The sequence below is a fragment of the Triticum urartu genome, chromosome 5 (genome assembly GCF_003073215.2).
Source record: "Triticum urartu cultivar G1812 chromosome 5, Tu2.1, whole genome shotgun sequence".
Lineage (NCBI taxonomy): Eukaryota > Viridiplantae > Streptophyta > Magnoliopsida > Poales > Poaceae > Triticum > Triticum urartu.
Window position 1 is genome coordinate 36,487,015 of NC_053026.1, and position 10,080 is coordinate 36,497,094.

The following is a 10,080-nucleotide window of genomic DNA, read 5'->3' on the forward strand; positions in this document are numbered from 1 at the left end:
GTACTAAGTTGAGTTTCCAGATGATCTTGTGATGGTTTAATCTCTTCTGTTATGATATTCTTCAGTTTGTTTGTTTGTGATGGTTTAATCTCTTCCTCACCATCTGCATATTATGTGTTTTGCACCATGGATTAGACAGCGCAAATGTCATATAGGATCATTCTAAATTGCTAACTGAAAGTCTTTTGTATTCACCTTTCGGTTTTGGCTCGTGAACTTGCGGTGTTCCTCTTGTTTCTAATCTGTTAAGGATGATAGTGAGATGGATTTGATATGCAGGTTATCTGCACATCAGTTTGTTCTGGTTACCATTGTATGCATGATTGATCAACTGCATGCTCTGTTTTCGCACCATCGATCATGTAGAATAAATGTCATTCAGATACTGGATCAGCCTTACTGAAACTCTTTGATATTCCCGCCATTTTGGTTTTGACTGATGAACTCACCTCGGTTAAATTCCAGCTTATGACAGAAATGTTGGTAGCTGGGTTAAGTTTCAAGATTTTATCAGTAGTTATGATTGATCAACTACAGAACCTGACTAAAGTTACCAGGTAGTTTGTTTCCTAGAATTGTGTCTCATCAAGCAGTTTTCAGAGACTTGGTTGCTGGGCTAAGTTAGTTTCTATTTGTTGCTAGGCAATGTCCTAGTTGTGTCTGATCAAGCAATTTCTTAGAGTTGTGCAAATGCAATTTGAGGTTAGTCAGTTCTGTAGAATTCTGCACTGATAAACTTCTCATCATGAATGGTCTTTATTTATCCTGTTACCTCGCTCTCTTAAATGCAGAGAAACATGTTTCAGATTAGTACATGCATGTACACAAGCCCTGCTTTGCATTTTTTCCAGCAGCGTTGCTTCTATACCATGTTTTCAACTGTGAATTTTGCTGCATATGCCCGTTTCGGTGCCATTAATTTCTGAATCGCATATATATTTTGTTTACAACTGCTAATTCTGCTGTATATTCTAGCTCTGAATTTCAGACAACAGAAATGAGTTCAGACAAATTATAGACAGTAGTGTTGTAAATTTCAGAGCACACAATCATGTACAACTATAGTAATTCGTACCGTGCGTGACACCAACTCAGAAATGGGTTCTTTGTGTTCTTCAGTTTGTTCTGGTCATCATTGTGTACGTGATCCATCAAGTTCTTGTTGTGCTTATGCCCTTCTCTCCGGTTTTAATGACTCGTGAGATTACCTCAGTTTGATTCCGTTGTATGCCAGAAATGTCGGTTGTTCAGCAGTTTTCCAGAGTTTTTGTCAAGTTTCCTAGACTTGTGTCTGATTAAGCAGTTTTCTAGATTTGGTTTTTCAGCATACTAGGTAGTTTCCTAGTTGAAAAATGTCATGGATTATGCAGTGTGATCGTCATACAGGATCAAGCTAACCCATAATCCTTGATATTCCCCTTTCGTGGCATGAACTTACTGTGATCGTTCTGTTCTCTTAAGATGTACTCCCTCCGTCCGGAAATACTTGTCATCAAAATGGCTAAAAGAAAGATGCATCTAGACGTATTTTAGTTCTAGATACATCCTTTTTTATCCATTTTGATGGCAAGTATTTTCGGACGGAGGGAGTAGATGGATGATCCTGTGATGATTTGATCTGCTGTTTCTTTGTGCATACTTCAGTTTGTTATCGTCACCGTTGTGAACATGATTGATCAACTTCATATGCTTGTTTTGATTCATGAGCTTTACCTCACTTAAATTCCAGTGTATGTCAGGAATATTGATTGCTCGGCTAAGTTTTAGTATTTCATCAGTTCATTGGTTCCTGCTAGTTTCTGTCATGTTACTTGGTAGTTTGTTTCCTAGAGTTGTGTCTGATTAAGTAGTTTTCCGGAGTTGGTTGCTGGGTTAAAAAGTTTCAGCCTACTAGGTAGTTTCCTAGTTGAAAAATGCAAATGCAACTAGTTTCCTAGTTTTAACTTACAACTTACATGATATTTCGCCTGCAATCTCTCCGCCTACATGTCTTCTTTGAAACTAGGAATGAAAGTGCAGAGGAAAATAGTTCAGATTACATTCATGTACTTCAGAGATTCCTGCTTACATTTACTACTTGTCTTGGTTGTGCTAATTTCGTTCCTGCATGCATCCGCTAGTGTTTAAGATGGCTCTTCTTATTTCCAACTTCTGCTCTGAATCTTGCCGTCGCCGTGCATGCATGGGACTGTTTGTAAGATTATTTTCGAAGTTTGAACCGCATGTGTGTTTGATCAGGCATAGGCACGGTTGCCCCAAACTCGTTGCAGTGACCATTTTGTGCTTGTTCTTTCTCTTAAGATGTACTCCCTCCGTTCACTTTTGTAAGATGTAGATTGGTGCGAATTTAATTCATCTTCTCATTGCTTTGTTCCGACTGTTTGCTGAATTTGTGTTTCTTGTGCTAATTTTGTTGCTGCATGCATCAGTTACTGTTTAGATGGCTTAGTTCACTTCCAAATTTTACTTTGAATCATCCTATGCATGCATGCATACAAGGAATGTTGCCCGGTTTGATGATCAGGCACAGGATCGGATGCCCCAAACTCACTGCTGTGGTAGTTTCATTCTTATTCTGTTAAGATTTACTGTACTACTAAGTTGAGTTTGCAGGCGATCTTGTGATGGTTTGATCTGCAGGATCTTTGTCTACTTCAGTTTGTTTCTTCTGGTCATCCTTACCATCTGCACCATGGACTATGCAGCGCGAATGTCATATAGGATCATGCTAAATTCCTAACTGAAAGTCTTTGGTATTCCCTAAACTGAATGTCATATAGGATCTTTGTCTACTTCAGTTTGTTTGTTCTGGTCACCCTTTCCGTTTGGACTCGTCAACTTAGAGTAGTAGATTGTTTCCTGGAGTTGTGTCTGATTAAGCAATAGGCTGTAGGTTCCTTGGAAATATTATGCTGTAGATTCCTGCTATGTTTGAGATTATATGCAATGTTAATTACACAAGCTCTGATTTGCATTTTGCTTGTATTATATCATCATGTCTGTAATATGTATAAAAACAGGGCTTGTGAACATCGTAATCATGTGTAGCAAGTGGCAGCGACTACACACGTTGGCGATGGCGAGCGCGAGCGGAGGGAATGGCGGCGAGCCCGACACACGTTGGCGAGTCTCGTACGCCGTCGACCTCCTAGCGCGCACGATCTCCTTCAACGATGGCGTGCTGGTTCAGCGACACGATGCGCTCCGCCTTGTCCTCGTGGACACGCGCGGTGTCACGATTGATGCGCGCTTCCTCCGTGAGGGGGAAGGGGTCGATATCGGTGACGTGATTTCCTTCCCCTGTCACTTCGCCAAGGTGCGGGATCGGATCCCGCCGACGACCACCGCGCCGGAGAGGGTGCTGGACGGTACGGGACGTGATGCTGCGGTACACGGGAGACGAGCGGACCTGCGCACAACCGGACCGAGCCGAAACGGGGCGCACCCAAACCCCACCAACCACCCGTCAATGGCGGATGCGCGACACGTGGGGGCAATCCACCCCACCCCCGCGGGCGACAGCACTGGTATAAAATCCCCTCCCCACCCGATCCTTGACCTAGAGGTCTCCTTCTCCCACTTCTGGGCGGCGGCGAAGAACCCTAGATCCAGAAATCCAGAGACATTTGAGTGGTGGGAGGGCAAGGTTGGGGGCGACCCTCGCTCGTTCGCGGCGGTCGCAGCTACCCCGCCCATGGCGAACGATGCGGGACGCGGATTCCAGGGAGAGGGACGCGGAGGTGGCGGCGGTGGCCGCTCGGATCGCGGAGGAGGGCGCCATGGCGGCCGGGGCAGCGCCCGCGGAGGAGACCACAGCAAGTTCTCATGGCGGCGCGAAGATGGAGGCAACCACTCCAAGAACGCCTCCGCCATAATCCAGCCGGGGTCAGGAGACACCTCGCGCTGAGATGAGGCGGCGGGTGCTGGTCGCCATGAGTCCCAGGAGGGTGGGATCTGGGTGCAGAAGACCCAGGCCTCGTCGGGCTCAGGTGACACCACTGCTGGACGCCAGGCTGCGTCTTCTCCTCGTCAGGTTCAGGGAAGAAGAAACCCTACCCAGATACCTCCTCCTAAGAAACTTGATGCCTGTCCTATTTGCAAATCTCATGAGCATCCACCTACTCGATGCCCTTAGGCTTATTGTGAGAGATGTAGTAAGCTAGGCCATCTGACATCTGTGTGTGTGGAATTTCTTCCTTGGGAGTGTATGGCATCTATGTGCGCATTTCAATCTAAGGGGAAGGGGTTTTACTACATTCATGATCCTTGTACTGCTAATCAGATTAAGGAGAGGGCCAATAACATTGTTGTCACTATAATGGAAGGGGAAACCTCCACTCGTCAAATGGAACTAGATTTAAATGCTTATCTTGCTACTGGATGGAGATGCTCTGCTCATGCAATAGGACCGGGGTGTTTGTTGTTCGTTTCCCTAATCCTCGTGCAGTTGCACAGATTTGCTATGTTGGAAAAGTCACCTTAAAAACCAGTGGGGCTGTGATCCATGCTACACGCTGGTCCTCTACAATTGGGGCTAAGGGGATGATGGAAATGGCATGGATTAAAGTGAGCAATGTTCCTCTAGATAAAAGAAGTGAAAGAAATCTAGCATTTGTAGCCTCTCTGGCCGGGGTCCCTCTGGAAATCGACGCAGCTACCCTACATCGCCCTGCCTCTGCCCGGGTTAGGATAGGGTGCAGAAATGTTGATGAGATCCCTGTTGTAGCGAAAGCTGTACTGGGAGATCATTTCTATAAATTTTACTATGAGGTGGACCAGATCCTGGTGAGAGACCCAAAAAGGGAGAAAGAGAAGGTGCAAGCCCCTACTAATCCTGATACGAACAGTACTGAAAGAAGAAATGTTCCCTCTATGGCTCCTGGAGCTCAGAAAGCTGACATATCACATGGGCTTGGAGGGAAATCTCCCTAAATTCCCCATGGAGATAAATCAGACCCAATCCGGGAGTCTCAAGAGAGTACTGATTCAGATGATTCGCTGCACAACACTCTCCTCATTGACACCATGGCCTTTGAGATGGCTCAGGTAAAAGTAAGACCTCCTGATAAGATTCCTACAGATAGTAGTAAGAACCTTCCTAAAAAAACTTACTCTGATATTGTCAAAAAATCTCAGTAGGTGGGTGGTGTTACTGCTTGCTGTGATGGTGCGATAATCACTAATGAGTACAGAGTTGAATTGCCCGAGGGTGAAATGGAGAACGAAGTGCCGGCTTCTCCTCCGCTGGTAACTGAAGAAAATCTTCGCTTTAGCCTGCGCAACGCCCAGAACAAGATGGAGAGGGTGGATGAAAGAGCTATAGCAGTAGCTAAAAAACGAGACCTGGAAGGTATATCACACAACCTTAACTCTTTTGATGCTTTGTCTGATCCTGAACTTATTCTCAGAGCTGTTAAAATGGGTATTAATATACCTGACACTGATTTTACTAGTGTGGATATCCTTCGAGAGCTTGAGAATTGTAGAAATATGGAAAAAAAATGTGGACAATGTTGATATACATGATGCTGTTAGTAATAAAATGATTCTTACTAACGGAAAAGGGGATCAGACACCTCTAAATATGAGATGGGAAGAGGAGAATGAGGTGGATGAGGAAAAATTTACGGTGGTGCAGTCTAGGAAGAAGAGGGAGAGAAAACCTAATGTGATTATAGCTAGACCGGTCACCAGAAGTCAAAAAAATAGGATAACCTTGCAGAATGATGCTGGAAGCTCTACTCAGCCTCCTAATAGTGCTTTCAGCAAAAAAGGGAGAAAAAGGAAAAATGAACGTCCTATTTTGGAATTTTGGAGGGGCAGGAAAAAGAGGGAGGACTACCTGCTTCTCTGATATCATTAAAGACCACTCCCTCGACTTTATGGGCATCCTAGAAACGAAGAAAGATAGCTTTACTCCTAAATATCTTAGGAAAGTTGACCCCTTTGAAAGATTTAGCTGGAACTGGATTCCTTCCACTGGTAAATCTGGTGGGATCCTATGTGGGATCAAAAAAGAAACCTTGGAAATTATATCTTGGGAGGCAGGGAAATATATGCTACAGGCCACGGTCTCTGACACTAAGCTCAAGTGTATCTGGACCCTTGTGGTGGTTTATGGGGCAGCCCAAGAAGATAAGAGAGACGAGTTCCTAGATGAGCTTGCCTCGGTGTGTGGCAACATAAAAAACCCCTATATTATTGGCAGTGACTTTAATATCTTAAGGGATGGTAGTGATAAAAACAAGTCTCTCCATAGGTCTCATCATATGGACAGATTTAACACTATCATCCAGATGCTAAACCTTAGAGAGATCCACATGGGAGGAGGCAGATTCACGTGGTCCAATAAACAAAGACATCCCACGCTCGAGAAACTCGACAGAGTACTCATGAGCTTTGATTGGGAAAGTTTATTCCCACTGCAGGTTGCAGTACGTAAGCTAGTGAGAGATATTTCTGATCATAACCCGCTGTTGTTGATGACTAACCCCCTGTATAGGAGTCCCATGCGCCAACATGAGTTCAGATTTGAGCTCAGTTGGCTTAAGAAGGAGGATTTTTATAAAAAAAGCTAAGATAATATGGGAGCAACCTATGCAATCTGAGGACCCCATTGATAGTCTAAATATAAAGCTGAAGCGTATCAAAAAATACTTTAAAGGCTGGGGCTCCCACCTCTTCGGCCATGCCAAAAAGAGAAAGAAATGGGTTAAAAAGAACTGGAAGAGATAGAAAAAATGGAGGAATGTGGCCCCCTGGATTCTGAAACTTATGAGAAAAGGACCATCTTGTGCGCAGAGCTTAATGAGATGTTTGCTGAAGAAGAGCTGTTTTGGCTTCAGCACTCGAATAAGCGATGGCTGCTTAAAGAGGATCACAACACAGCCTATTTTCATCGTATAGCCAATGGAAAAAAGAGGAAAAACACCATTCATTTACTCACTAATGGGGATGTGGTTATAGAAGGCACAAAGGAGCTCTTGACACATGCCACATCCTATTATAAAGAACTGTTTGGCCCGGCCAGTGGAAATCTGTTCCACCTCTCCCCAGAAACCTGGTCTAATGATGAAAGGCTTACTGAAGAAGATAATCTTATCCTAACAAGTGTGTTCACAGGAGAAGAAGTAAAGAAGGCCTTGTTTGGTATGAAAAGCAATAGGGCCCCTGGACCTGATAATATCCCGGCGGAGTTTTATAAACACTGCTGGGATTTCGTAAAGATATAATGCCGTTGTTTGAAGCCTTTCATAACAATACCCTGGATGTAGCCCGTTTTAATTATGGCGTTATCACATTGATCCCCAAGCTGAATGGGGCCAAAAAAATCCAGCAATATCGCCCTATTTGCCTGCTTAGATGCCCCTATAAACTCATTACTAAGGTTTTGGACAATAGGGTGGCCATATTTGCTGACAAGCTGATTAGTAAACACCAAAATGCCTTTATCAAACATAGGAACATAATGGATTGGATCCTAACGTTGCATGAAGTGCTGCATCACACACACCATAAGAAGAAAGTTGGTGTGGTGTTGAAATTGGACTTTGAAAAGGCGTATGACAAGATAAATTGGGACTTCCTTATCGAATGTCATCGCAATCGGGGCTTTGATCCTACTTGGTGTGGATGGGTGGATAAGATCCTTAGAAATGGCACCCTGAGTATTAAACTCAATAATGAGAATGGGCCTTACTTCCAAAGCCACAAAGGGGTCCGTCAAGGCGATCCCCACTCCCCTTTCTTGTTTAATATTACTGTAGAAACCCTTTCGAAAATGATCCTCAATGCTCAGAAAGAAAAGCTACTTACTGGGCTCGCTCCAGACCTGATAGAGGGTGGGGTGGCCATATTACAATATGCGGATGACACAGTCATATGCTTCGAGCATGACAAAGATGCAGCTATAAAACTTAAGCTTCTTCTGTACATGTTCGAGCTTATGTCAGGCTTGAAGATTAACTTCATGAAAAGTGAGATACTGTGTGTTGGAGGAGATGATGAGACTATTGCCTTTTACTCCGAGCTGTTTAACTGCAGCATTGGGCATTTCCCCATGAAGTACCTGGGTGTACGAGTCAGCTACTCCACGTTGCGTAGTCTAGACTGTGATTTCTTGGATGAGAGATTTCTCAAATGTTGTGAAACCTGGATAGGGAATGCAGCTTCCTCGGGGGGTCGTTTGATTCTCCTTAATGCATCTTTAACCAGTATAGTATTTTATTATATGTCTATGTTTCTGCTCTCGAAAAAGGTGATTGGGAAACTTGATAAGCACCGTAAGTGCTTCTTCTGGCAAGAACATGAGGGTAGGAAGCGATATCACTTGGTTAAATGGTCTAGAATTTGCCGCTCCAAGGATAAAGGAGGCCTGGGGGTGAAACACTTGCATAAACAAAACATTAGCCTCCTTACTAAGTGGTGGTGGAAACTGGAAACACATCAAGGGCTGTGGCAAGACGTTATTCGAGCTAAATACCTCAAAAAAGATACGGTGGTCTCGGTCAAGACTAAATTTGAAGACTCTCCTATTTGGAAGGCTATCATGAAAGTCAAAGAACACTATCTGGCGGGTAGAAAAGTAGTTCTTAAATCTGGTAACTTGGCAAGAGTGTGGGATGACTGTATCGACGGTGAAACTCCCTTGCATGTCAAATTTCCTGAGCTTTACAGCATTTGTAACGACCAAGGGATCATGGTTGCTAAGTTTAAAAATGGTGTATATGACAACTTTTTTTGAAGGCGCCTCCACCCTCCCTTGCTGGAGCAGTGGAGGAATATGAGTAATGTGGTATCCTTATGGCCGATATCTGACGAACCTGACCAAATTGTGTGGTCCTTGGAGAGAAAAAACAAGTTCTCTACCAAGTCCATATACGAATACCTGGAACGAAACTTGGCTGGGTGTAACTACAAATGGATTTGGCAAGCCAAAATCCCGCTTAAGATTCAAATTTTCTTGTGGCAACTTTTTCAAGATTCTATTCTGACCAGGGATGTGATGAGGAGGCGAAATTGGTTGGGGAATCCCTCCTGTTCCTTTTGTGATAACAGGGAGACATCCCAACATCTATTCTTCACATGCCCGGTTGCTAGGGTCATGTGGAGGACTGTTGGATGCGTGTTGGGCACGGATCGCTGTCCGAATAACATTTGACAATATTTTTCCTGGTGCTATAGCTTCCTTCCAGAGGGAGAGAAGTTCTATACTTTTGGCTTAGCTGCCCTTTGCTGGGCTATGTGGAATTGCCGCAACAGAACCACGTTTGAATTCAAGAAGTTGGGATCCCCTTTTAACGTGATTTATGTTGCTTGTGGTTATATCACATGTTGGGCAGGTCTGATGAGGGGCGAAGATCGTGAAGCAATGGAGCATGGAGCTAAGATGCCGAGGATCAATGCCTCGAACATGATGCGTATCTGCGCGGCGCCAGGGGGGACAACTGAAGGTGTGGATGGCAGAAGTTAGCTCCGAGACATCCTGTTTTCTCCTGATCGCGGTTCATCTGCTTCGGACTACCTTTTTGGGCTCCTGATGTCTGGTGGTGTGTGTGGTTTTCTGCTCCTGCGTGAGCATAAACTTTGATCAGCCTGTTGATTTATATATGTGTGTGGTAGTTATGTTGGTGTCACTGGGTTTTCCCCGCGGTGAACTGCCCGATGACGGGTGTTCATCGTGGGTTTCCCAGGAATGCTTGAACTCGCGTTCCCCTTTCTTTGGTTTCCTGGGTAGTTGTTGAACTGTTGTATTTCCGTTATGAAAGTAATGGAAAGGGGTTGCGCCCGGTTCAAAAGAAAAATATCATCATGTCTGTTAATTCTGCTATATACTGCCAGTTCCGGGGCCATTATTAACTTGTGAATCACAGGCATATCTTGTTCCAAACATGCGTAGTATGTATTTTAGCCCTGAATTTTTTTTGACAGAATCTTGTCAGAGGACGGAGAGCTCCCGCATTGCATTAAGAAGAAGAGAGTTGGTCCGGTTAATAAAGGAAACTGGACCCAAAAACCATACATGGCATCAGTTAATTAAGGGAAACCGACGAAAACCACACACACCGGACTAGCCCTGAA

The 10,080-nt window shown here is 44.3% G+C and overlaps 1 long non-coding RNA gene across 3 annotated transcripts; it reads left to right on the plus strand.

The window, feature by feature from the left end:
• Positions 1–3,567: 3,567 nt before the first annotated feature.
• LOC125507733 lies at positions 3,568–9,803 on the plus strand. 3 transcript variants are annotated; one of them, XR_007282959.1, is made up of 3 exons: positions 3,568–5,052; positions 5,137–5,350; positions 9,342–9,803. It is a non-coding gene; the product is annotated as an uncharacterized LOC125507733 (long non-coding RNA). The 3 variants fall into 3 exon arrangements; XR_007282958.1 differs by having other exon boundaries at positions 3,568–5,046; XR_007282957.1 differs by having other exon boundaries at positions 3,568–5,350.
• Positions 9,804–10,080: the final 277 nt, after the last annotated feature.